The 27,737-nt window shown below is 43.6% G+C and overlaps 2 pseudogenes across 1 annotated transcript; both read right to left on the reverse strand.

Annotated features, from left to right (window-relative positions):
- Positions 1-6,217: 6,217 nt before the first annotated feature.
- On the reverse strand, positions 6,218-6,349 carry LOC108351922 (thymosin beta-10 pseudogene; annotated as a pseudogene).
- A 135-nt stretch (positions 6,350-6,484) lies between these two features.
- Hsp90ab1-ps13 (heat shock protein 90 alpha family class B member 1, pseudogene 13) lies at positions 6,485-8,965 on the reverse strand (annotated as a pseudogene). Its single transcript, XR_005489129.2, has one exon. The product of XR_005489129.2 is annotated as a heat shock protein 90 alpha family class B member 1, pseudogene 13 (transcript).
- Positions 8,966-27,737: the final 18,772 nt, after the last annotated feature.

Consider the following 27,737-nt stretch of genomic DNA (forward strand, 5'->3'; position numbering starts at 1 on the left):
TTCCAGGGGGAATCTAGTTCTGGACGTTTCTGAGACTTTAGCCTAACTTCACCTCAGCAGCCCTGGCGATTTTCAAACCCTTCCTGCACATGGCACCTAGAGTCAGTCTTCTCCCTGTCGCTTCTGTTGCACCTCTTATTCTGGTTATAGGCAAGGCTTCTCTGAGACTGTGGACCTAAAACCCTCCTACCCCAGGAAACGTTCAGATCATTTCCTTCCTTCCTTTCCTTCTTCAGAGCCAACCCAACCTTCGCAGAGTCGCCCTCTAGCGGCGGTCACGTCGTATCGTTTGTGTGCTATGGAATAAGGTTGAAGTTTTCTAACTTTCTGCCCTTTACAAAGCAGCCTCATTAAGAGACTCTTGTGGGGAACATTCTCGGCAGTAATGCTGTGCCCTTAGGCACTGCATTTCCAACACAGGGCAGGTACAAACCTGAATGGAACCTCTGGAATCCTGGGATTCATGCGTGACCACTAAGCAGGCCCATTCCCCCCCCCCCCCCCCCGAAAAGCACTGCAAGAAGTGTCCTCTCTGGCTGAGAGGACTTCAGCAGGCAGCTAGGCGGGGCTGGAGAAAGGACTAGTCTCCAGCATCTGCCATATGGGAAGGAAGCTGCTAGTGAGACTGGGAAGCTGATTATTCTTGGCGCTGCAGTCTTCCAGCAGGTTTTGCCAGAAACACAGCCAGAAGCCTCAGTCATCGATGAGCACTTTCTATAGATTTTCTTTCCTGTGCATGTTTGCTTAAAGACTGAGGCCAGTGGGGCCTGTTTTCTTGGATTCGATTCTAATATTTTTGACAGCAGAACCACGATCTCCTGGCTGGTAGTAATGGCCTCTGCATCCTGGCCTTTGCTCACACAATGGAACTTCGTCTTGTTCCTCAGCTTAAGCCTGACCATTAGCTCTGGGACCATCCGAACTTTAGACATTAAATATTAATGGCCTTAATTTTCCAATCAAAAGGTACGGTAAAAATCCACCTATCTGTTGTCTATAAGAAACACATTTTAGCTTTAAGAGGGTATGCGTGCCTCAGAGTGAACAGATAAACCAAAGTACTCCAGTCAAATGGAACCAGGCAGCAAGTAGGCACTGCTATCCTACCATCTGACAAGATAGACTTCAAAGGAAAACTAATCAGAAGTCAGGAAGAAGGGTGGTCAATTCTAATCAAGGGAACAATTAACTAAGGAGATGTTACTATCCTAAATCTATATGCGTCAAACTCAGGGGTATCCAGTTTCATAAAAAGTATGCTAGAGGGATTAAAGATATAGATTAACAAGGACTTAATAGATATGTGCAGACTATTCCACCACAAACCAAAGAATATACATTCTACCTGGAAGTACAGGAAATCTTCTCTAAAATAGACCACATCTTGGGGAAAAAAAAACAAATCTTAACAAATTCAGAAATATTGAAATAACCCTGTGTATCCTATCTTACCTGACCATAATTCAATAAAACTTAAAACTGACAGCATATAAATCTCTATCAAATATACAACCTCATCAAAAGAAAACAGCTCATTACTAACCATGAGTAGATCAAAGAAGAAATCAAGGGAGAAGTTAAAGCTTCCTAGAACTAAATGAAAATGAAAACACAACACAGCAAAACCTGAGACATATTAAAGGCACCCCGTATGAGGGTAATTTGTAGTTCTAAATGGCTGCATTTAAAAAAAAATCAGAAAGAGCACAAATAAATGGTGCAATGATGTAACCCCAAATTTGAAACAAACAAATAAAAAGCAAATAAGAACCAACCACTCAAACCTAGCAGCTGGCAAGAAATAATAAAAATCAGAGTGGAAATGGATGAAAGAGAAGCAAAAGCAATATAAAACAATGTATCTAAGAGCTGGTTCTTTGAGAAGATAAACAAGATCCATAGACACTTGGCCAACCCAAAAGAAAGAAAGGACACAGATTAACAGAATCAGAAATAAACAGGGAAACATTGCAGGAGGCACCAAAGAAACTCAAACCACTGTAAGTGAATACATTAAAAACCTGTACTCCGTCAAATTAAAATCTTAAAAAAAAAACAAGACAAATTTCTAGATTCAGCCAAATCATCCAAGTTAAATCAAAAAGATCAACATCTTGAATAAACCTACAGCAAATGAAGAAATTGGAACAGCAAAAACAAACAAACAAACAAACCCCCAAACTGTTACTACAATGTAAAAAAAAAAGTTCAGATCCAGATGGATTCACAATTATACCAGATTTTCATAGAAAATTTATACCTAACCCTTCTTAAATTAATAACAATAATAAAAAATAGAAGAACTACTCTCAAAGTACTTTGTAAAAGGAATTTTAACATTCACTTGTTCTTGAATAATGGCACAGAGAGGTCTGTGTTACGTACGTATAGGCTTTAGACACTAAGCTGGACATATTCTGAGCTATTCTAACCCAGCCATGCTCGTCTAGCTCACTTCCCAGTCATGTGACCTTCACCTGCCATCTTGGTCTTGCCCTGGCCTCCTTCATTTGCTTCCTCAGGGTGATTCCTCTCCTTCTACCTGAGACCCTCTCTCACTCTCAGGGCATGGAAGTCCCACCTAATTTTCTACAACCCGGCTGATCCACTCTTTATTGGCCAATGAGAAGATGATGCAGTGTTGACATACATTTTTCTCAACCTATTTCAGTAAGAGTTCAACCTTTCCTCTAGCTCACCACCCTCCAGAGGTAGTGGGAAAGAAAACTTATTCAGACATGGGAGAAGTAAACCTGTTTTAGAAATATTTCTTTGGGGGAGAGTCCAAGCTTCAGTATCAGGATATCAGTAGTTTGTTCCAGTAGCAGACACCACACAGGAACCAGCAGCTGCAGACCAGTTCACTCAGCAGTTACTACACACAAATCAGCAAGGGTAGTTCAATCCAGAAGAAACAGCAAGGTTTGCCAACCAGTCCGAAGTAAATTATTACATGAATGTGGTTAGCAAAGTCCAGCAAGGTAAGGCAAAGCTGTGGAGGTCATATTTATATTTCTTCTGAATATATTACGTTATTTCACATGTTTGCTATAGTAAAATATCCTTTGGTAAGGCTCGAAGTGAGTCTTAACTACTGGGAGACCCCCCCAAGTGAGACAGGAGAATGGAGTTTGATGCAAATGCAAGAGGTTTATTTTTCCAGTGCGTTGGGGTCGACCCTCAATTAGCTCCTCATGGCAAGTGACTAGAAGGTGACCCTGAATGGCTATAACAAACAGTTTTTATACTTTTTAGGGGTACAAGTTACATCAGCAAGATTACAGTTTAAACTTATTGGCTAAGCATATTGACCTTCAAATCTATTGGCTAGCAAGCATATTATATGCGTTCAAACTATATCTGGGACCAGATGGTCAGGTGACTAGCAGTCAATACATTCTGTGGTTTGTCAAGAATGCCCCTGCTCCTCCAGAGAACTATGGGTGGAGAATGGAACCTGACCTAGCCTTGAGCTGAGGCAGGAAGCTGGTACTTGACCTGAGGTGTTGGGTGTAAAGCTGGCAAAAGCCCCCAAGGTCCTTCATAGGAACTCTATAACCTACCTACTTTCTACCAGGCCAAGCCTCTTAATAGCTCTCATACCTCAGTAAGAACTAGGGTCCTTCATTTTCACTTGTGTCTGCTTCAGGAAAACATTCTTTCACATGCTTGCTTTAGCAAAACATCTCTTCATTTATGTACCCCAGCAAAGCATCATTAGATATAACTAAACTTTCCAAAGAAACCAGAAGTTTCCACTTCACTAGAGTACAATGTTTTACAAAATACTGAGTCAGGAAATGCTTCGTAATAATGGCAGTACCAAAATCCAGACTGCACCCAGTTCTCCTGGTGTAGAAGTCAACATTCAAATACACTATGATCAAGTTGACTTTATCCCAGATGGTTCAACATAGGCAAATAAATGTAATAAGTCGTCTAAATGATTATAAAGACAAAAACCACATGGCTATCTCAGTAGATGCAGACAAAAAAAAATCCTTTGACAAAACTCAACATGCCTCCGTGATAAAAAATCTTGGAGAGAGTAGAACTAGAGAGTCTTTTTGGTTCATTCCCAAGTTTTGACACCATTTGATAAGTTATTTCTATGCTGGTAAAATGAGCCAATTCAAGCCAGATTTGATTATATTGTTTATTGGGAAGCTGCTATCAGGTGAGTTCACTGGCCCCAAGCACTGAGGCCAGGGGAAGGGAGAGAGGGGGGAGGGGGATGAGAAGGAGAGAAAGCACATGTAGAGGAGAAGAGAAGAGAGAGAGAGGGAGGAGGAAGAGGAGGAGGAGGAGGAGGAGGAGGATTATAAAGGGAAGAGCCCCTGGGGAAAGGGCAGCCCCTGGGCTGGAAAGCTCAGAGTTGGGGGCAGGGTATGCCAGGTAGGGACTGAGGAATTCTGTGAGAACCTGGAGGCCAGGTCTGCTTTAGTATGTAAAATAAGCACCTCAGTCCTTTGTCCCAGGGTCTGAAACTAAATATAGAACACACCTCAACACAATAAAAGCTGTACATAAGAAACTCAGACAATATCATCCTCCGTGGAGAAAAACTTGAAGCAATACCGGGAAAAAAAGTCACAAGACAAAGATGTCAACCATCCCTACTCCTTCTCAATACAGTGCTTGAAGCCCCACTGGAGAAAGGAAGAATTAAAGGTTACGAATGGAAAAAGAAGCCAAACTACTGCTCCTTGCTGATAACATGGGGGTAAGGGACCCCAAAAGTTCTACCACACAGCTTCTAGAAATGATTAACAATTTCAGCAATGTGGCAGGATATGGCATCTACTTGCAAAGTAGTTTTTCTATACACGAACAACATAAATACAGAGAAGGAAATCAGAGATATATTCCCACTCACAACAACCTAAAGAAAATAAATTATATAGAAATAAAACTAACCACAGGGGTGAAAGCTTCTGCACTGTCAACATTAAACCCCTAAAGAAAGAGAGAAAGACTCTACAAAATGGAACAATATCCCACACTCATGAACTGGTAGAATTAATATTGTGAAAATAAATTCTACCAAAAGCCATTTACAGATTCAATGGCTCCCCGGTTAAAAGCCCCATTGTGCTCCTCAGAGAAATGGAAAAACTATCTCAAAATGCATACAGACTTTGGAGAACCAAACCTATCGTGAGCAGAAAGAATGATGCTGGAGACATTACCATTCCAGATCTTAAGGTAGATCACAGAGCCACGGTGATAGAGACAAACAGTCGTGTAGATCAACTAAACTCCAACAGAGACACTAACGTAAGTACACATAGCTTCAGCAACCTGGTGTTTGACAAGGGTGTCCGAAATATCCAAAGTGTGGGCTTGGGTTCTGGGCAGAGAATCCTCAAAATAAAAATGCCTAAGAAATAATTTTAAAAATTACATATAAGTCTATACACACATAGATAATTAAAATGAGATTTTTCCCATCTGCTCTGACAATGGTCCCCCCCACCAAGAACCATAGACGACCTAACAAAAACCCCAATATCAGGCACGAGAAGCCCTCTTTTGAATAGTTGTCCATGGTTATCCAAGAGAGTCCCAGAACCGTGTTATTGATGTTACCCCTGGTTGCTCCCTGCCTCAAGAGGTTAAAGCTAAGACTGTATGGCTGAAGACACCACGTACTTCAGAAGACCTGGAAGATTTGAACAGATATAACCTGAAAGCCTCCTCTCTGAGGACTAGCTTTCATGGTACTAAAGGTTCCATGTAAGCTTATAAGGAGAAGTAATCAGTACCCCTGCCCAGCTATGATGCCTATGAACTAGAACAACCAGCACAGCACAAGGTTCCTAAGGGTGCAACAGTGTCACATATGCCTTGGCAGTGATCGACAGCTTTCTTCTTTTCTCTCTCTCTCTCTCTCTCTCTCTCTCTCTCTCTCTCTCTCTCTCTCTCTCTCTCTCTGTCTCTCTCTCTCTCTCTGCCACGGGGTGTGTTTTACTTGCATCAATCATACAAATAATTTTCTATAATATCCCAGGGTAAACCGGTGAAATTTGGCAGTCTGATTAGTGGGGGTGGAGGCAGGGAGTCCCTTCAGAGACCCACGGGCCGGTGGCATCAGCGCGGAGTGCCCGGGTTCACAGTGCAGCTTGTGGCTCGCGTCCATCTTGTAGGTGGCTCTTCCTTCATATCACGAAGAGGTCTTGGAGATGAAGGGCTGGGGTGGGGAAATCTTCCTAGGCTTTTAGAAGATTTCACTCCTCTTTTCCTGTTCAATGGTCTCTTTGGTCATCAGGGTGTTCTCTTATGTCTCAGTTTTCTTCAGCTTGACCTTATCGAAGCTGGCGATTTCTCCCATGTCTGGCTTGTCTGCCATTTCTTACAACTCGTGGATTCTCGTTCCATGACTGACCCTTTGAAACTCTAAACAGGCCCCCAATTAAATGCTTTCTTTTCTTTTATTTTCTTTTATTTTCTTTATTTTTTATTTTTTGTATAAAACTGCATCTTCTTTATTTTGCATACTTTTAATTTCAAAACAAAATAAAAGAAATAAAAAAAACACAATACACAACACCCAACCCTGCTATTCTGTGGGAGGGGATCTTGCTGCCTTAAGGCACAAGGACAGGATAGAAGAGATTCTTGTAGACATGAGCAGAGAGCCAGGTGGGTCAGGGCCAGTCAAGGCTGTTGGGGGAGCCCCAGGGATACTATACAGAGGGCAGGGGCTTCCCAGGAGCCTTTAATCCACTTCTTCCATGCCAGAGGCATCCTCATCACCCTCCATGGGGGGATCTCTTCACGAACAGCAGCACTGAGCTCTTCTGCAGTGACCTCATCTTCATCAATGCCCAGGCCTAGTTTAATCATGCAGTAGATGCAGTTGGAGTGGGTTTGGGGGTCCTCAAGTGAGAAGCCAGAGGAGAGCAGAGCAGTCTCAAACAGCAGCACCACCAGGTCTTTGACAGCTTTGTCATTTGTGTCTGCCTCAGCCTTCTGCCGCAGAGTCTCCACCATGGGGTGGTCAGGGTTGATGTCTAGGTGCTTCTTGGCCATCACGTATTCCATTGTAGAATTGTCTCGCAGTGCCCGGGCCTTCATGATCCGTTCCATGTTGGCTGTCCAGCCACAGGTGCTTGTCACAATGCAGCAGGGTGAAGACACAAGCCTACTGGGGATAGTCACTTTTTCAACCTTCTTGTCCAAGATCTCCTTCATGAGCTTGCAGAGATTCTCAAACTTTGTCTGGCTCTCCTCCATTTTCTTCTTCTCTTCCTCATCCTCTGGTAGCTCCAGGCCCTCCTTGGTCACGGAGACCAGGCTCTTGCCATTGAACTCCTTGAGCTGCTGCACGCAGTAATCATCAATGGGCTCAGTCATATTCACCACCTCAAAGCCCCGTTTCCACACACGCTCCACGAAGGCAGAGTTGGCCACCTGCTCTTTGCTCTCACCACTGATATAGTAGATGGGCTTCTGTGTCTCCTTCATGCGAGACACATACCCTGACAGGGAAGTCATCTCATCTCCAGACTGAGAGGTATGGTATCGAAGGAGCTCAGAGAGGCGGCGATGGTTAGTGGAATCCTCATGGAGTCCAAGCTTTAAATTCTTGGAGAATGCCTCATAAAATTTCTTGTAGTTCTCTTTGTCTTCAGCCAACTCAGAGAAGAGCTCAAGGCACTTCTTCACGATGTTCTTTTGGATGACATTCAGGATCTTGGAGCATTTCTCGGGAGATGTTCAGGGGCAGGTCCTCAGAATCAGCCACACCACGGATGCAGTTGAGGTACTCAGGTATCAGCTCATCACAGCTGTCCATGATGAACACAGGACAGACATACAATTTGATGTTGTTGTTCTTCTTCTTGTTCTCAAAGAGGTCAAAGGAAGCTCGCCAGGGAATGAAGAGCAATGCCCTGAATTCCAACTGCCCTTCTACAGAGAAGTGCTTGACTGCCAAGTGGTCTTCCCAGGCATTGGTGAGGCTCTTATAGAATTCACCATATTCCTCTTGAGTGATGTCATCAGGATTTCTGGTCCAGATGGGCTTCGTCTTATTCAGCTCTTCCTGGTCAATGGACTTCTCCTTGATCGTCTTTGTTTTCTTTTTCTTATCTTTGCTGCTCTCATCCTCCTCGTCAGATCCCACATCCTCAATCTTAGGCTTCTCCTCATCCTCCTTATCTTCCTCCTCCTTCTCCCTTTTTTCTTCCTCTGCTTCATCAGCACTGATCTCCTTCTCTCGTTCCTTCTCCAGGTAGAGGGTGATGGGGTAGCCTATGAACTGCAAGTGTTTCTCCACCACTTCCTTGACCCTTCTCTCCTCTAAGTACTCTGTCTGGTCTTCTTTGAGGTGAAGGATCACTTTGGTACCCCGGCCAATGGGCTCACCGTGGTCTGTGTGTATGGTGAAGGATCCACCAGCGGAAGACTCCCAGGCATACTGCTCGTCATTGTTATGCTTTGTGACCACAACCACTTTCTCCGGCACCAGGTAGGCAGAGTAGAAGCCGACACCAAACTGCCCAATCATGGAGATGTCTGCACCAGCCTGGAGAGCCTCCATGAACACGCCTTTGTACCAGACTTAGCAATGGTTCCCAAGTTATTTATGAGATCAGCCTTGGTCATGCCAATGCCTGTGTCCACCAAAGTCAGCATGCGCTCCTGAGGGTTGGGGATGATGTCAATCTTCAGCTCTTTCCCGCTGTCCAACTTGGAAGGGTCCGTCTGGCTCTCATACCGAATCTTGTCCAGGGCATCAGAAGCATTAGAGATCAACTCCCAGAGGAAAATCTCTTTGTTTGAGTAGAAAGTGTTGATGATGAGGGACATCAGCTGGGCAATTTCTGCCTGAAAGGCAAAGGTCTCCACCTCTTCCTCTCCATGGTGCACTTCCTCAGGCATCTTGACAAGAAAGCCGAGTAGTAGTACAGAGCAGGGTGGACCCGGACCACATCGGACTCACACAGCAAGCCTAGGCTGTGCGGGGGTGACTCAAGAGCAAATGTTTTCTTTTATAAGAGTTGCTATGGTCTGGGGCTGGAGAGATGGCTCAGTGGTTAAGAGTACTAACTGCTTTTCCAGAGGTTCTGAGTTCAATTCACAGCAACCACATGGTGGCTCACAACCATCTGTAATGGGATCTGATGCCCTCTTCTGTCATGCAGGCTTACATGCAGACAGAGCACTCAGATACATACATAAATACATAAATAAATAAATCCTTTTTTAAAGATGCCATGGTCATGTTGTCTTTTCACAGCAATAGAACACTAACTAAAACGGGTATTATTAATACATTAAAACATCTCCTTTCCAGTTGTTATTAGTATAAGCCAATAAAACTGACTTCATGTATTCATGACTGGAACTGACAACATGAGAAGCATACATAGGACCATTCTCAACTTAATACAGCCTATGAAACCTACCCTGTTATTATGCTTAATGGTGAGAGACCTTTCCTCCTGAGATTAAGAATCAGACAGCTGTGTCTTTTCTCACCATTCCTCTGCAACACTGTATTAAAAATCTTAGCCAATGCGCATAAGTCAAGAAAAAAGATCAATATCCAAATTAGAAAGAAAATAATAAAAAAACTCTATTTGTATATGATATGATCATTTACTTAGAAAATCACAATCTATCAAGAAAAATTCCTACATCAAGAACTAAATGCATTTCAAGATATAATAATATATGCATGCTGATTACACGCCTATACAGTAATAATAGACAATTGGAACCTGAAATTTAAAAAGCATTTATAATAGCACCCAAAGAACTAAGACATACAAAGAAGTGAGATCTCACCAGAAACCAAACTAGTTGGCTTCATGATCATGAACTCCCCTGCCTTCACAGCAATATAAAAAAAATTATGTTGTTTAGTAAAGAAAAATATTTACATATAAATCTAATCTAACAAATTAAAAGCAGTGCCAAAAAGTCTCTCTCTCTCTCTCTCTCTCTCTCTCTCTCTCTCTCTCTCCTCTCCTCTCCTCTTCTCTCTCTCTCTAAACACACACACACACACACACACACACACACACACACACACACACACACACACACACGCAGTCTTGGGGAATAAGTCCTTCCAAAAAGCAAAGCTTGCAGGCAGAAAATCTGACCACTGTCATATTGCATACTCACCAAGTCAGTTTTATGGAATCCCTTATCTAGAACTCTCCTCAGGGCTTTCAAGCACCTAGGTGATGTCAGCTGACCTCTGGGTTGTTCCCTGTGGCAAGCAGCAACACTTTCCCCCTCCCTAGTCCCTCACAAGGCTCCACTTTGCCTAGGCAGACTGAAGCTTTAACATCCCTGTCTCTGCCCTATCCTTGGCGGAAGGATGACCAATCTATCTCTCAAGCCCTGTTTCCCCTTAAAGCTTATCAATATGCTATGTGCATGGGCTGAAAGAATCAATGTTAAAATATCAGTTCTGCTTAACTTGAATTAATCCAAATTTGAATCAAAATGCCAGCAAGTTTATCTGTATCTATTTATCCGCTTTTTCTAAAGATTGCTAAGGAAAGGACAGTAGATAATCCAACTCAGCATCTCTGATGTGAGAGATCAATTGGTGAGATAAGTGAATCAGTGATCCATGGTTTAAATTAAAAAGAACCTTAGCAAATGCCTCAGGCATTATTTGATTACAAAGCATGTTTTGTGACATAATGCTAAAACCCACGACCTTCAGAAGAAAACACGGAAAGGGACTGGGGAATATGTCAGTTGGTAAAGTGGTTGCTGCATCCCAGGTAAAAAGTCAGACATGGTTGCATTTTATAAGAGCAGTGCTGGGGAGACAGAGCTCGACAGCTGAACCCAACCCATAAGCCCCAGATCCCAGGGAGACTCTGTCTCAAAAAACAAAGCAGGGAGCTGGAGTGATAGATAGCTCAGCAGTTAGGAGCACTAGCTGCTCTTCCAGAGGACCAGACCTGGAATTCTTCATTCTTAGCATCCACAGGGCAGCAAACAATCTATAACTCTGTTCCAGGGAACCCAAGGCCCTCTTCTGGCCTCTTGGGCACTACATGTACTGTACCTGGAACATACCTGTACATGGAAGGAAGGAGGGAGGGAGGCAGGCACTAGAGGGGCAGTTTTGTTTTCTTTTTTAACAGAATGGTTACAAATAGTTCTTTCAGGATTGAAGGAACACAAAGTCACCTTTATTACACCCTAAATAGATACTTTTGCAGGCAAGATTCACTAATTAAAGAATAAAATTATTAGACAAAATTTTAAGTAGGAATGGGATTCAATATAGCCTTAAAGTTATTTAGATAAATAATTCCACATAAATAAGATAATGTCTTCGAAAGGATGCCTTTTCTGTGTGCTTAACCTATGAAAATAACAGTGAGCAGATACTAAATACTTCCTGTGAGGTAGGCACTAAGATAGAAGTCACCCTGTTCTCCTAGGAACATCCCCAAGCCTCTGGGCCAGGTCTTACTCAAGTCAAGCCCCTCCTCTGTCCTGTAACTCACGTCTTCAGGAACCACCTGGGCAGTGAGGTCTCAGGAAGATGTCATCCTCAGTGCCAACTCAGAGTGCCGAGTATCTGCAGTAGTCTGGCTGTCATGAGGGACCTGCTGCAAAGTGATGACGAGATAGATATCTGTGTTCAAAAAGTAGGGACGCACCACCAAAGGCACGGACAGAGTTCTTCGGCTCCAGTTGGGCTCAATCTCAACTTGCCATGGTGATCTTTTGCTATGCAGTGTCATTCTAAGCAAAGGAAGATGGGGATTTTACGTTCTTAGTATGAACTGTTGTGTTTATGTTTATGCTGTGCGATGTTACCTTTCAGAGCAAATGTGTTTTTGACTTGCATAATTTGTACATTACGCCTCACATGTGCATATGTATCTTATTTCTAATTAGAACAGCAGAGTTGCAGCACAAACCTGATTTGACTGTTTCCATTTCACTCAATGTGATACGGCCACTCTACAGACTCTCACTGGTGAATTAGGGAGATGGAAAGGTAAATGAACTTGAATTTGTTTCTTAGAGTTTTTTTCAGTTAGATACATATAAGGCAGCAAGGTAACAAAAGGAAGAAGGGTGTGCAGAGGCAAGAGGTTGCCTGTGATGTTACAGTGTTACTGTCTTCTCAGCAAAGCAGTGTGGCTTCCGGGCTCTCTGAGCTTGTCTTAGTTGTAATTGCTCTCTGCCTAGGTGCATGCCTGTGCACCACTTGCATGCAGTACTCCCTAAGGCCAGAAGATGGCAATAGATCCCCAGGAACTCAAATTACAAACAGTGGTGACCTTCCATGGGGCTGCTAGTAATTGAACTCTGGTCTTATGGAAGATCTCCCCAGTTCTGTCCTCATGGGGCTGTGAAACTTTCTGTGAGCACTGTGATGCAGTTGTGTGTCTGGCACACATATTCCACATGTGCCTCTGCTTATACGCAGCCTCGTTGCCCCACAGAACTTTACATATGGGACAAAAATTCAGAAGATAAATTATGAGGAAGTCACAGAGCATAGAAACATCTACACGGGTCACCTGTCTGTGGGACCAGTAGCTACATTGAGCAATAAAAGAAAACTGGCAAAGGTTGAAGAGATGGCTCAGTGGTTAAGAACCACTTTCTTCCACAGGATCCAGCACCCATATGGAAACATAACTGCCTATAACTCAGGCTCTAGGGGATCCAATGCTCTTTTTTGGCCTCTGAGGGTACTGAATGCAGATGGTGCATACACATTCAGGCAAAACACACTTACACAGGGAATAAAAATAAAACAAACATTTTTAGGGGGAAAAAAGAAACAAAAACTGGCAAATCAGAATTTACTGTCTGCATCAGAAATGAACAAAATTAATGATGACCCCGTGTTCACAATACTAATATTTAAAGTAAGATTAATGTTGAGTGGATGTCAAGGTGGCCAGTATCTGATTAATTATTGAGTGATGGGTTTTGTTGTATAAAAATTGCTCAAAGTAATTTCTAGAAGTGAACATCTGTGGTGTGTGTGTGTGTGTGTGTGTGTGTGTGTGTGTGTGTGTGTGTGTGTTCTTTCCCATGTTCTTCCTACATCAGGTTGCTAAAGGGTCAGGGCTTGAAATAGTGGGAAGACATATCCTGTCCTGAAGACAAAGTGGATTATATCATCCATGTTCCTTTCATCTGAAATTTAAAATCTTACTTCAATGTATTTGTAGCGAGGGTTTTTTTTTGGTGTGCTGTTTTTATTTATTTGTTTGTTTGTTTGCTTAGAGTGTGAATTTCTGCAAGGCAGTGGTGGTGTATACCTTTACCAGCACTTGGAGTAGAAGCAGGTGGATCTCTGTGAGCTCCAGGTAGCCTTGTCTACAGAGTGAGTTCCAGGATATCCAGGGCTACACAGAGAAACCCTGTCTCTAAAAACAAGAAGAAGAAGAATTAGAAGAGGAGGAAGAAGAGGAAGAGGAGGAGGAGGGGGAGGAGGAGAAGGGGGAGGAGGAGGAGAAGGGGGGAGGAGGAGGATGAGAAGAAGAAGAAGAAGAAGAAGACGAAGAAGAAGAAGAAGAAGAAGAAGAAGAAGAAGAAGAAGAAGAAGAAGAAGAAGAAGAAGAAGAAGAAGAAGAAGAAGAAGAAGAAGAAGAAGAAGAAGCACCACCAAGCTATGTCCAAGGATATGGTTTCTTTTCAAAAAATGGACGAATGGACGGTAAGTTTCCATTGCTGAATACGACATCTACAAAACTCATTGAACATGGAGAAGTCAAGATGGTGCCTACCTAAAGCACCTCTGGGTTAGTGTTCATGGTACAGTCAGGTACTCCGTAGAGAAAGGTAAACACCAACCCAACTACAAACCCTTCGATTCTACTGTAGTCATGACCTGCCTGCAAGATACATTAGTGCAGCAGTGTTTCAAAGCTCGTGGGAGTGGCCAACCGGTAACTGATTGAACTTAAGGCCCACTCCATGAGATAGACCCATACCTGTCACTGCCTGGGTGGCCAGGATCCTAGGGGAAATCCAAATACTCCCGTCCTACAGATAATAGGCAGAATGGTTGACCTTGGAGCACTGGGCCCTAAATGGGATACCTCCATCAAGTCCCTCCCCTCAGGGATCAGCAAACTGCAGAAGAGGAGGCAGAAAGAGTGTAAAAGCCAGAAGTGATGGAAGATACCCCCAGGAATTCAGCCCTTCTAGGTGTGACAGACAGAGCGGGCACACATATGAACCCACAGAGCAATGCACAGGGTCTGTCCAGGCCTGGGGTCCTACAGCTGACAAGAGGAGTGGACACGTTCTCCAATCACTAACCCAGAAATAACCACTAATTGATAGCCACTGGCAAATGAAGAATTACTTTTCTCCAAGGGAGTCTCACTGGAAAAAAGACACCCACTCTTAAGAGTAGGCTACGTGCTAGCAGTAGACAGCCAACACAGAAGGAGCTGAAGGGCACCTTTGGAGGTCCTTGTCTCATAATGCTAAGCCAGGGCAGGTTTTCTGTTTGCTTGTTTGTGTTCACTTTTTGTTTTGTTTTGCTTTTTTAACCTTTGCGTAAAAATTATTATATTATGGTTTCTGGTTCTGTGTTTTTGTGGGATTCCTGTGGGTGTAAACATGTGTGTCTCTGAGTCTCTATGTGGTCCTTGTGCTTTTCCTTTGGGTCCCTGTAAGTGGTTTTGTCCTATTCCAATTTGTTTTTGCTTTATCTTACTGTATTTAATTTTTATAAAATTTATTTTTGTAACATTTCTTAGGTGCCTGTTTGTTTTCTAATGAGAGACAGAAAGAATATGGACCCCAGTGAGAAAGGAGATGAAAAGGAACAGGGAGGAGGAAGAGGAGGAAGAAAAGGAAGAGGAGGAGGAGGAGGAGGGGAAACTAATTAGAATATATTGTATAAAATATTTTTTCATAAATAAGAAGAGAAAAGGAAAAAAATCAGTTTCTGATAAAACATCATCCAGTGGCAAAGGGAAAACTTAAACTGCTGAGTTCTAGAACATTAACAAAAGCACAGGGGTGAAGAAGAGATGGGAGCCCTCACCCTCTGTCACCTGACAGTCCCTCCAGTCAGCTTCAGAAACAGCTTCCAGTAGAGAGGAAAGGATCTTCCGGAGTGAAGCCAACCTCACTGACATTTTGAGCTCCTTCTCCATACCCAGGTGAAGTGAGAGCTTTTTCTTTTATGCTAGGACAAGATATTTAGTCCAGAAGCACTAACACCCCTCTCCCTTTTATTACAATGGGTTAAAGTTTTGACATGACTGTTACACAATGTGCTTTGTTAGTTTCTGTCTACATTGTGTCTTTGTAAAGCATGGCTAACTAGCATCCCCACAATCCTATATATTTAATTTCTTCTCTGTGCCAAGCAAAGGTTTTTTTTCAGGGGCATCTTTATGAATCTATGTACCAGGAGGTGGGTTTAAAGGTATATGTCCACAGAAGCCTTACCAAGGACTCAGATCTAATAAAGATGAGTAAGGTATTTTCATCCTCAGGGAAATGCTACATCCAACTTGGATCAGGGAAGGCACCTTTATCTGCCCAAGTCTGCCTGACTTAAAGCAGATGTAGCTGCAACTGCTGTTGGCATTGCAGCCTCCCATGGCATTAGCCTCTCTCATCATAGGCTAGGAAACAGAGGGAAGGAATCTGATTTGGCTTCTCTTTGTGTGAACATCTTTAGGTAACATGAGTATAGCTTTGCCCTATAGAATTAGATTTTATTTTCTTGGGCATTGAGGAGTTTTTTTTTCAGAGATGACTAGTATGTTGTTTATAGGACAAACACACAGCTTTTAGAAGGATATTAACAAAAATATTTTTATGCACTGGTCTTCACTGATGCTTGAGTTTTTTTCTGATGGATACAGCAGTATGGAAAGTACACTAGACAAGGACAATTCTATGCTATGATCTTAGAGCATGACTAAGGAGACAACGCATGCAGATCAGTGAGGATGAGGACCTCAGGGGCACTCTGGGAGCAGACAGCTTTGTGGGTGCTCAGAGCAGTGGAGACTGCTCTTAGAGAAATGTGAGCTAAGCAGAAAGGAGAGGGAGAATGGGAGCTCACTTGGGCATTTGTGGAAGCACATAGGTGAGACCAGGCAAGGCATAAAACAGAAGAATGGCAATCAGGATCACACATGAGAGGAAGCAGTTTTCTGGAGGGAGTGTTCGCTCTGGGCATTCCTCTTCTAACCTCTGTTGGGGTGATATTTTTATACACTGTGTGAAGGAGTGACTCTGTCCTTCCTCACCTGCCTAAGGTATTCTCCGATTGGCTTTAATAAAGAGCCGGCAGCCTAGATCAGGACAGGAGAGAACGGTGGAACATCCAGGCAGAAATGAGAACTCTGGGAAAGAATCAGGCTGGTGGGATTCAACAGCAAGACACAGAGGAGGTCAGACCTATGGGGATGGAATTAGAGGGAACAGGTCACATCAAAGATGGGTTGGTATAAATGGGTTATTAAGTTCTATGAGCTTAAACTATAAGGGCTAACCATTCATAAATAAATGTAAGTCTCTCTCTGTGTCATTATTTAGAAGCTGGGCAGCCAAGACAGTCCAATGGTAAATGTCCTCTGCTTTCTTTTCTACCTGTGAGACATTGCAGGAATTGATGGCTATCGCTTTATTTTTGTGTCTTCATAAGCTGTGGGCAAGGCAGTTGACATGATCCGTTTATTGAACTGGGAACTCGGAAGACACAGGGAACGTGCACGCCCCTCCCTTCTCTGGGAACTCTGCGGGTCCACATGACTTTGTACTTGGATATAGAAGAAGAGGGAATTTCTTCAGATCAAAGGCTATAGATGTCTACTTTAGAGGATTCTATGTGGAATCTTTCAGTGTGTGGGGAGGTAGATGGAGACTTATCTTAACCTCTTCATAAAGTCTGAGCTTCTGGGACTGACTGACTTGATATTGATGCTTTCCAATGTGTGTTACAAAGATGGGCTGGAAGCTTTCTGAATGGAATGCATTTGAGTCTTAATTATGCCTGCCCACTACTTTGCTGCAGGATGTCTCAGTGCCTTCGGGACACGCAGGGTGTTATAAATCTCCAAGAAGGAACAGTAGATGTTGTTATCCACAAACCTCTTCAATCTAAACCCTCTTTTCGTGCCTCATAAATTATTCTGGTGTCCTTAGAAAGTATCTGCTTACAACTCACAGTGGCCTAGGAGCCCTGATGACCCAAGAGATAGACCTGAATCTGGATCTACAAACCCAGGACCAGAACAAACCGCTCTTCTAACTTCAGGGCTGAGGGGCTGTCACAAAACACTCTTTGTACCAGTTCTATGTCTGTCCTTGTGGGCCCTCTCCACCTCGCACTTCTGATACCTCAGATATCCATTCATCACTTTCTGCATGCAAAATAAGCACAGACATGGGTACAACATTTTCTCAGTGCAGGGTACTTGAATAGGCCATAACCACCAGCCTGGCCTCTGTGTTTCCATGAGGAATAACTAACAAGCCCTTCACAATTTGTTCGCAGGGCACAGTAATTGCACACAGCAGAAAACCAGCCATTTCAGGCAGACTTGAACCTCAGATGAATAGTCTGGCTGCAGCATTGTGAGACTCTAAAGGCAGAAATTGGCCCTTTTATCCTGTGGATAAAAATGACGAATCAAGGATACTCTCCAGTTTCTTTTGACAAGTGTCGCATCAAAGTAGCTGCCTGCCAAAGCTGAAGCCTCATGGGAGGGCTGAAGTGGTGAGATAAAGGAGTGTCTTTTCAAGGGTCTGGACCTAAGCTTTCCAAAGAATGAAGGGTCCAGGAAGTGGGAAGAGTTGCTGAGAGGAATATCTTCCAGAAGAAACAGCAGGGCTGTTGAGAGAGGGCACCTGGTGCTAAGGCCAGCACACCAGGCAAGTTCAGAATCTCAAGCCATGTGTCTAGCTTACAAAACTCACAGTCCATACATTTAACATTATTGACTGAACCCGTCATTGGATGCACCCCCTGTTGAGGAAACTGAGACTCAGAACAACAGTGGAACTTACCCAAGGATATTATGCTGTGGGAATAGTGCGCTGTGGTGGTTTGAATAAGAATGGCCCCTGTAGACTCATATAGTTGAATGCTTAGTCAGATGGGGAAGGATCAGGGGGTGTGGCCTTGTTGGAGTGGGTGCAGCCTTGGAAAAAGTGTGTCATTGGGGTTTCAAAAAGCCCATGCCACCAGACCTCCCCCCCTCCTTCTTTCTTCTCTTTCTCTCTCTCCCCTCTTCTGTCTGTCCTTTCCCCCTCCCCTCTCATCTGTGGATCAGCATGCAGTTCTCAGGTGTTGCCCCAGTGCCTGGATACTGCCATGTTCCTTGCCATGGTGATAATAGACCAAACCTCCGAAACTGTAATGCTTTCTTTCATAAGAGTTGCCCTGGTCATGGTGTCTCCTCACAGCAACAGAACAGTGACAAAACATGTAGTAATAAGGTTTGTCTGTGGAATGCCATTTGTTTGGACCCATGTGGCAATTTGTATTTGGAAGCTGGAAGCAGAAAGCAGGAGGCACATTCAAAGTAGGTGACTCAGGGAGACTGTTTCAGAGGCTTTGAACAAAGGTGTACAGAGACTTGTCACTAGCCTGATGGTGGTGAAGGAGCTAGGCTAGTAGAAAGTACATCCTGGGAGAGAGAGCTATGGAGTAGAGGGTCTGCCATTTGCAGGGGGGAAGGGAGGAACCCCACCCATACTATCCTGTAGTCTGTCTCCCCAGAAGTCAGGGTGCTTGAGTCTCATTCTCTATAACTCACTACCCCCAACCCTGGACATTCTGTGAACTCTTGCAAATTAGAGTTGGATCTCTCCTGCCTATCTACCCACCAGGCAGGGACAAAGCAGAGATTATGTAGGGAGTATGCTATCATATTTTCTATTGCTCTGACATATACCCAAGACAATCATCTTATACAGAAAAAAAGGTTAGCTGGCACATTCTTTAAGAGGTTTCAGTCCATGCCTTGTATCCAGGCAGCAAACCACACTGCAAATGAGTATTAGAGAAAGTTGCTCCCTTCATAGCTGTTCAGGCAGGAAAGGGCCTTAAATTCCTCTTAGATGGGACTTCCAGTGACCTGAAACCTGTCACTACACCCCACCTCCTAAGTTTCCACTACTTCTGAATGAAACTATACGTTGAGGGTGAATTGTTGAGACATGGCTCTGAGGGCCATTTCTAAAACACAGCAGGGAGAGCCAGGTAGAGGCTGCATTGCTCTCTGGGGACCTGGACGCTTTTTCATTGCCAGTACTCTGATGTCACCTGAAGGTCAACTGGCGGAGGTCTTCACCACTTAACAAAATCAGCTATTGAACAGGAGTCTCTTGCACACTGTCTCAGATGTTTTTCTATTGCTGTGATAAGATACCATGACTGACACAACTTGCAAAATAAAGCCTTTAATGTGGGTCTTACAGTTTCAGAGGGTTAAAGTTCATGATAGCAGAGCAAAGGAACAGCTAAGAGCTTACATCTTGATCTAAAAGCAGGAGGCAGAAAGAGACACTTTGAAACTTCAAAGCCCACCTCTAGTGACACACCTCCTAATCCTTCCCAAACAGTTCTTCCAACTGGGGGACAAATATTCAAATGTACAAGTCTATGGTGGTCATTCTCACTCAAATCACCACACAGCCATACCTTTCCTCCCAAACCCTCTGGCTAGAAGAGCAGTTCTTTCAAGTTATCTTCTCTGCAAACTGGGATCCAATGACTTTGTGTCTGGTTGAGCTAGGACACAACTCCTTTCCTCGGGTCTGGTAACCATTCATCTCCTAGTCCTGTAGATTTCTAGTATCTTCTCCTTCCTTCCCTCAGAGAGAAAAAGAATATGGTCTGGGTTTAGGCTGGTGACTTGAGTGTTATAATCGCTTCCATTCTCCAAACTTTAGCACGTAAAATTCTATTTTACACACATACACACACCACATTATATGTTGTTCACATATTCATCTAACCCTAGCCCCTTGTCCATCTTGGCTTGTAGGCATAGTGTATAAGATATGTCCTTGGGGGCTGACTTTGATGCCTGTTAGTTGGAGCACTTCCCCTGGAATCTCTTAAGCAGACTGGAACTGAGTAAGGAGTTCATGAATCTGGAAATACTATGGTCATGAAACTCTGAGTGGGAGAGGCTTGAGAACCTTCTAGAAACCAGACTGAGAAAGTTTGTAGGAGAGGATTTAATAGTGTGGATCCAAAATAACTGAAGAGTGGTATCCCCCCACCATAGAAATACAAAAGGTACCCTCATTACAGAGTATGACTTTTGACTTCCAGATGAGCCATGTCAGTATCCCAGACTAGCAGTAAAAGAATGCTTTGTTTTTCTGAGGTCCCTTTGTCATTTTAGTCGAGGTAGATAGATGGTCGCTCTCCTTTGATGTGTTTCCTCACAATGTGTCTCACAGGCTCAGGCAGGTCTTAGTATTCCTCAAAGGGGCCTTCCCATCATATCCGTAGCAACTGTATCTGCCCTTAGTGGCCTCCTAAGGCAATCTTATTGACAGCTCCTGCAAGGTCTGTAAGCTGATTCTTAGAAGGTCACTGCCCTCCCAGCTCCTTTCTCCACTAAGCCACTGTCGGCAGTTCTCACATCCTGCCAGGGTATCACCAATCTCTTACTCCTGTCTACCAGATGTGGAGAGCATGACAGGCTTGAGCTACTCTAGGTACCCCCCTGTAGTTGTCCAAACACAGTCTTAATGAGCTTTGCATGAGCCAGCCAAGGGGATGACCAGTCTGATCTCAGTTCTTTGGATAGAAATGCTGTGTCTCTGTCACATGTCCCTCCTGCAGGAAAGAATTCATGTCACAAACTGGGGGAGCTGCCATCTAGCACTGCCCCGCTGAAGCTTGCTCAGTGACAAGACTGTCTTGGAAAAAGGAACATGTTTTGTCTCTCACACTGTGGGTTGCCAGTTGATAGACTTGGGATACAATTGGATTCTGAAAATTCTTAGCTAATCAACACCAGTAATCCATTAACAGATTCCTGATCTGGGCGTTACTGAATGCCAGTGAGTAGTAGGAGGTGAGGCCTTGTTGGCAGAAGTAAGTGCCTGGCAACCCGAGCCCCAGGCACACCTCAGGTTCAAACCATAATGATGGCTGATTTAGCAGAGAGACAGATCTCTCCGGTCATTGGTGCTCTTGGCTCTCAGGATTTCAGACTTGTCTTTGATCTACTCAGTTACTTCTCTTGCTCTCAGTCCTTCAAAGAATTCCATCAGGGTTTCCTGGTCTTTAGTTTATAGATCATAGTTCCTGGTACTTCTAGGTCTCAGTGACTATATAGGCCAATTCCACAGAATAAGTCTTTTGTCTGGGTATCTATGTATCTATGTATCTATCTATCTATCATCTATCTACCTATCTATCTTTCAAGCATCCATCTAATCTATCATCTATTTATCATCTATCCTATCCTATCTATCTATCTACCCATCATCTATCTATCTATCTATCTATCTACCTACCTATCTTTCAAGCATCCATCTAATCTATCATCTATTTATCAATCAATCCATCAACCAACCAAGCAATCAATCAATCACCTACAGATTCTCTTTCTCTAGACATGCCTGATTAATACTGTATTTCTCCAGGCTTCACTGCTTGTTATGTGCTTTATCTGAGGTTATTTGTATACCTCGGTGTGGGTCTATTAGTTTTCTTATTGTTGTGTTCTTATTGTTGTGACAAAATATAAGGGAAAAAGAATTTTTTGACTCACAGTTGAAGAAGATATAGTTTATCACTGATAGAGGGACGCCATGGTGAAGACCATGGTAGCAAAAATGTGTGGTTAGTTTTGTGTGCCAGCAGCCTAGAACACAGGAGAAGGAGGAGAGAGAGGAGACAGAGTGAGAGAGAGGCACAGAGAGGAAGACACACACATGTACACATACAGGTGGAGAGGGGAGCAGGCAGGCAGACAAGGAAATATCAGTCTAGAGTCAGGAAGGCTCTTAATCCTAAATCCTGTCCTCTGTAACTCCACTTACTGCAGCTCAGCCCACTTTTTGAAAGATCCATAGCCTCTAAAAACCATGCCATCAGGAGCCAGTGAGGACTTTCCTCTCTCAGACATAATAGCATGTCTCTACTTCAAAGGAACCTACAGGTATGTTTGAATTTTTGTCAAAAAAAAACCCAAAGAATTTTCAGAAGGACTGCACAGTACAATTCCTTATTACATGGATACTACCTTAGAGATGCTGCTTTGACTCATCTGAGGTCTGCATCAGCACCAGGGACCGTGCACTCCCATGGTTTCTGATGCAAAGGCTGAAAGGGAGCTTAGTGCTTCAGGCAGCGATGCATTGAAACCTCAGCTGGAGAATGTTGGTAAAGTCATTGAACTTCTCTAAACCGCAGGTTCCTCATCATCTGAACACAGTCGAAAGAATGGCCCATGGTGATCAATGACTTGGAGGAACTCCAAGAAAGGCTCCAGAGAGAGAGGGGCTCCAGAAAAAAAAAAAGGCGCTGAGCCTTTTACCTCAGGCACACTTTGTCCTCTGGATTGTTCTTGGACATGATTTCATGTCTCCTGTGTTAAAATTTCCATTCAATTAACACTTCATGTTTATTCTTGTTAGATGTCAGATCATAGCTATAGAACCCAGTCTGGTCAGTGTACCCTGAATCTGGATATGGCCTTCTGCCTTGCTTTCATGATTTCCCAGATATAATCTATACTACTTGCCAGGCAATTGTGTTGAAATTGGTCTGTCCTGAGAAAGTTCCAGGAAAGGGACACTCTGTTAATATTTAGTATGTGCTTAGTGGCGTTTACCTACATCTCTTTTTTTAATCATGTTTTTCTGAACTCAAACAACCTTCCTTGGATCATTGCTTTCTTTGTTGCAATTGAAGTAAGATTGTCTATGGCATCAGACTATCTACAGTTCACCCCATGCTTTCAGGTTCTCAGATCCCAGGTCCAGCAGACAGGATCTGCACAGGTCAGATGAAAAGTCAACACCCCATCTACAAAAGCATGGCTGTAACATGGACCTCAGATTCCCACCATGAGGACTGCATGAGGGCAGAGTGTGTGAGTGTGTTGTTTGCTTACCAAAGCCGTGTGTGCAGAGAGTGAAAGACTTCCTCTGGCACCTCAACAGGTTGGTAGCAGGAACCTGCAGACAACATTAGTCTTTAGGAGAGTCCCCAGTATATTTCATAGGAGCTCATAGGTAGAGTGTGTGCCATACTGGCTCTCCTCAGGCTGGGTCAGCATTCTGTACCATTGACTGTGTACTAGAGAAAGACAATTTCTGAATAAGAGAGTTGTAACCAAACATTGCAGATACGTTAGTGTCTTCTCTCTCCTAATTTCATTGCTACCATGAAGCACATGGATGAATACCAGTGATCTTCCCAAGAGAATGCACTCTGATAAATGGAAACAGTATGAGTGTAGTTGAGTGATGTCTAGGGAGCCATCAAACCCATTTGATATTTCAAGCTCAGATAGGAATGAACCTTCACAGTTGAGGGAAGACCCAAAAGATGCATCTTACTTTCATCCAGCATGCTGCAGGGGTGAAGTCAGGAACAGAATTTAAGTGCCTTCTCCTGTTTAACTGGTGCTGGAGACACAGTTTTACTCCTTTTCAGTCCATTTTTATTTGTCTTGCTCACCGTAAAGAAGCCATATAAGAAGAACACTAGAAGGGACCCAACTTTGTTTAAGAGCTTGTCCCACTGTGACTGGAGCCTGGGATTCCCTACCACGTAGTAATTCTCTGTGGGAATATTGTATTGCCTTTAATACCATGAAGACCTCTGAGAGCCAGGGACATGCTCTGACACAGGTTAGACAATCCATATCTGTGGGTAAATAAATATCTATAAGAATGAACAAAAGCATTATTCATTTAATTAAAGATTTCAATATAACATTCGTCCAAAACTTTGAATTTCTATTGGGAGTATTGATTGACCATTCACAGACTGAGATACCATCCTCTCTAGCCCAGGTAGCCCTGAATTCACTGCTGTGTTCTGCTGTCTTCTGATGATGGTATTATAGGTGCAAGCCACTCTATTGTAAGCACTCAAATATGCAATTAATCTAGCTTCGTTTCACCTCTCTTTACTCTGGCTCCCTGTGTCTTTTGTTCACAGTGAGTCTGTAAGTAGGAAAAGGCAATGCCTAGAGACAAGTTCTACCTGACAGTTCTGATGCCGGAGACTCAAGCAGCCACCCCAGGCATGAATGAAATATTGTGAAATGCTGTTGTTCCCCAGAGAACTCTAAATACTGTCACTGGGCTGGTGCTGCACGCAGGCCAGCTTGCCTCTGCACTCCAGTGAGGTGTGTTTATCAATACTCATTCTCCAATCTTAGAATAAATAGCATGCCCCTGTGGAATACGTACCCAAAACAGTCAGCAGCAGATACACAGAGTCCCATGATCATGGAAGCCACTCCATTCAAAAGAAGACATTGTGGGGCTGGAGAAAACCAGAAGAGAAGGAGATGATGTCAGAGTCTGAACAGTAGTGTACAGGGGCGATAAGAGAAACTGAACAGTTAAAAGTTAAGGCAAAATAATGATTCGCAGAGGTCGGTGAGCCCTAAATGTCTTCCTGTCACCTCAGATGCTTGCAGAATTGATTTCTGCCCCCCTCGGAGAACCTGTTTGCTGTGAGTGACCTACTTCTCACATGAAAAGTATGCCCACTGAGTGTTCTCCCGTTACTGGAGGCTTGAAGACAAGTCCTTCCTAACTCCAGAACAGCTTTATCATGGGATAGAAAACATTTGCTGACACAGAAACGTCTCTCCCAGCACCGTGGTATAGAATGTTTAGGAAAGCGAAGCACCGTGTATTTCTTGCCAGTTGATAGCCCTAAGTGGGTGTGGATAACTAAGCACTTGAAGCATAGCACTTAGCCTCTCTAGGTAGCTGAATTTTGAACTGTATTAAATTTCAATTAATTTAGACTCAGCATATGTGGCTAGTGGCTCCAGACACGTATGAATACCAGTTCCTACTCACATTATTAAAGAGAAAAGGAAAGGCAAAATTGTTGTGTAGACATTTAATGTCATCTTTCTGGAAACACACCCCATTCAAAGAAAAATTGTACATTTACATGTGTGGGTATAAATGCTTTTGCACGCATCGAAAATGCGCTGAGATTAGACCCAGTAGGCCAATAGAGTAATTACTTCTGCGGAAGAGAAGGGAAGGAAACATCTCCAGGGAGGCCTTTTGCTTTATTGGCTTTCTTTGCATTTTTTCCAATGAATCCGTACGCTTGCATCACTTGCACAATGCACTGTAAAAACAAAACAAAACAAAAAAAGAATCAAAATTAAACGTCTTCTTAGCTAAATTATCTGGAGTCATTTTTTTTCTTCTGGTTTAATTATTGGGGTAAGACTGATTGATCCTAGTGTTCTGAGAAGATGCAGACACACTGTGAAATGCTCTCTTTGAAGAGCCCAGCGCTCCTTTGGGGCAGTTGAGGCACGCATCAAAGAACATGCCAGCCTCCGTGGGCTCCTCTCCGTCCCCTATCCATCTCTATCACCTCAAATAAGCATCTCAGTTCTGGAAACCACAACAGTTGGCTTCAAATGGGCCTGATGGTGTTGTGGTCCTGCCTCTACGGAGCATGCTGTTCTGTACCAGGACGGAGAGGATCTGAGCTTCAAGCAGACTGCCGATGTGCAGCAACAGGGCACCTCGAGTTGGGCAAGGAAGACTCCTTGGCCCTTCAACAGCTGTGTGAGGAGAAGAATTTGGGAGAACTGCGAGGTTGGCATTGCATGGAGAGGAACAGAGCATCCAAACAGCTGCTGGCTCCTTATCTGTCTTCCCCTGGTTTCTCAGGAAAGCAATACCCTTCATAGTTTTGAATTATTAATGCTTTATCTACTCAGTGACTAGAAACCTTCTGCCAGACTGTCTTCCAAATGCCTGCATGGCATCCTAATTCTAACATGTCAATTCCTGTGCATCTAGATCAGTGGGTCCAGTAATGCCATTCCCCACCCACTGAGGCAGCCAGGCTACTTTCTGTCTTGTGAAATTTATCCTTGATGTCAGGTAAGGTCATTGGAGGAGGTTGAAGACATTTTTGAGGAGCTGTAGGGTGATGAGGGATACTTTATTCATCAGCACACAGGCTACTAGGCAGTCAGATGCCAGCAGACATATGCTAGCACACGAAGGCATAGATACACATGAATACCAGCACAGAATCTGTAGGTTGCCACAAATACATACAGACATGCAGAACTGGCAAAGGAAAAGGCCCAGGCCTCTCACCTCAAGGCCATATTTAGACAGTCACAAAAAAGTGGCTTTCTGCCAGAAACAGTTACAGAGCAGATTACAAAGTCATTTATTTTGGGGTCTTGGGGCCTCCAGCTTGGGCCATTTGGTGCTGAATCCTAGACCCTTGGGCGTTCAGCGTCAGCCATGTTTTAGCTGATGCAGACCAGACATCCATACCAGTTCCATGTTGTCTAAACACACCCTGGACTTTATGCTGTTCAGTTCTCCTACACCAAGTATCTCTTTCGCCCTTGGGTCCTGCTGTCTTTACATTTATAAAATACACCCTGGTGGTCTAACTACTCCTTCCCTACCTCATTGTTCCATGTTGGCCTGTGTTCTTTCTGAACACCACACTGGATGGCCCTCCAGCTCTCTTTTTCCTTCCTTCCGATGGAGGCTTCAAGAAACACCAGAAAGAAATTAGCTATTTCCAAGCTCTGATCCAGTGGCTTTATGCCTGAATCTTTCTCAAGATTCTTGTAACCACAGAAGAACACCTAATCACACACCAAGGCCCTCCTCCAGACTCCCTTCTCCATTCACCCTGCTCATCAGGATCTAAACAGGCTTAAGTATTCCCTGATTTCCCCCACAGTCTTAGTTCCAGATCTCACTTCCTTCCATCATGGAACTCACCCTGGTCTCTTCAAACCCTGTTTCCTGAAAGCTGGATCCTACCAGCATCCTTCTGCTCTGTCCTACCTACCTTAGTCTCTATATGGCACGACGATATCCCAAACTATTGATTCTTTCTGTTTACCTCTTTCTATGCTCTCCACTAGAATAAAGGTGTATATGTGGACTACAAGTGGATGTAGTAGGACTGGCCTGCTCCACAGCACCCTAGGCATTCTGGGTATTTCTTGGATGGGCGAGTCTCTGTTATCAGCAGCTGCTTTAACACAACTGTGTGTCTGCTGATTCAAAACCCATTTCCACCATGGTGAATTACACAGGACACTTAGTTTACAACTTCATCCCTTCCCAGGCATACAGTTCATTGATGTCAAGTGCACTCACACCATTTTGCCCCAGGAACTTTAAATTATCGGGAACCCTCACTCTGTCCTATTAAACACCAGCTCCCCATTCATCCTCTCCCCACCTCTCCTGGCCCCTGTTAACCATGATTCTCATTTCTGCCTCTGTGAATAGATCTCCATCAAGCCCCTCTAACTAGAACTACAGTATTTCTCTTTGAACATCTGGTTTATTCCACTTAACATATCACTTTCCAGGTTCATCTGCGTAACAGATACCGCCTTCCTCCTCTTAAAGGCCGAATGTCAGTCCATGTCACATTTACTTCTTTCTCTTATTCATTCATCTGGGATCGTGTTCATCCAGCTTTGTAAGAGAATTTTGTATCAAGAAAGCTTGCAAAAATGTGAGATAAGGAGAATGAACGTATGCTGTTGGATCCAGTGTTGTTGATA

This window comes from Rattus norvegicus, chromosome 9, assembly GCF_036323735.1.
Source record: "Rattus norvegicus strain BN/NHsdMcwi chromosome 9, GRCr8, whole genome shotgun sequence".
Taxonomy (NCBI): Eukaryota; Metazoa; Chordata; class Mammalia; order Rodentia; family Muridae; genus Rattus; species Rattus norvegicus.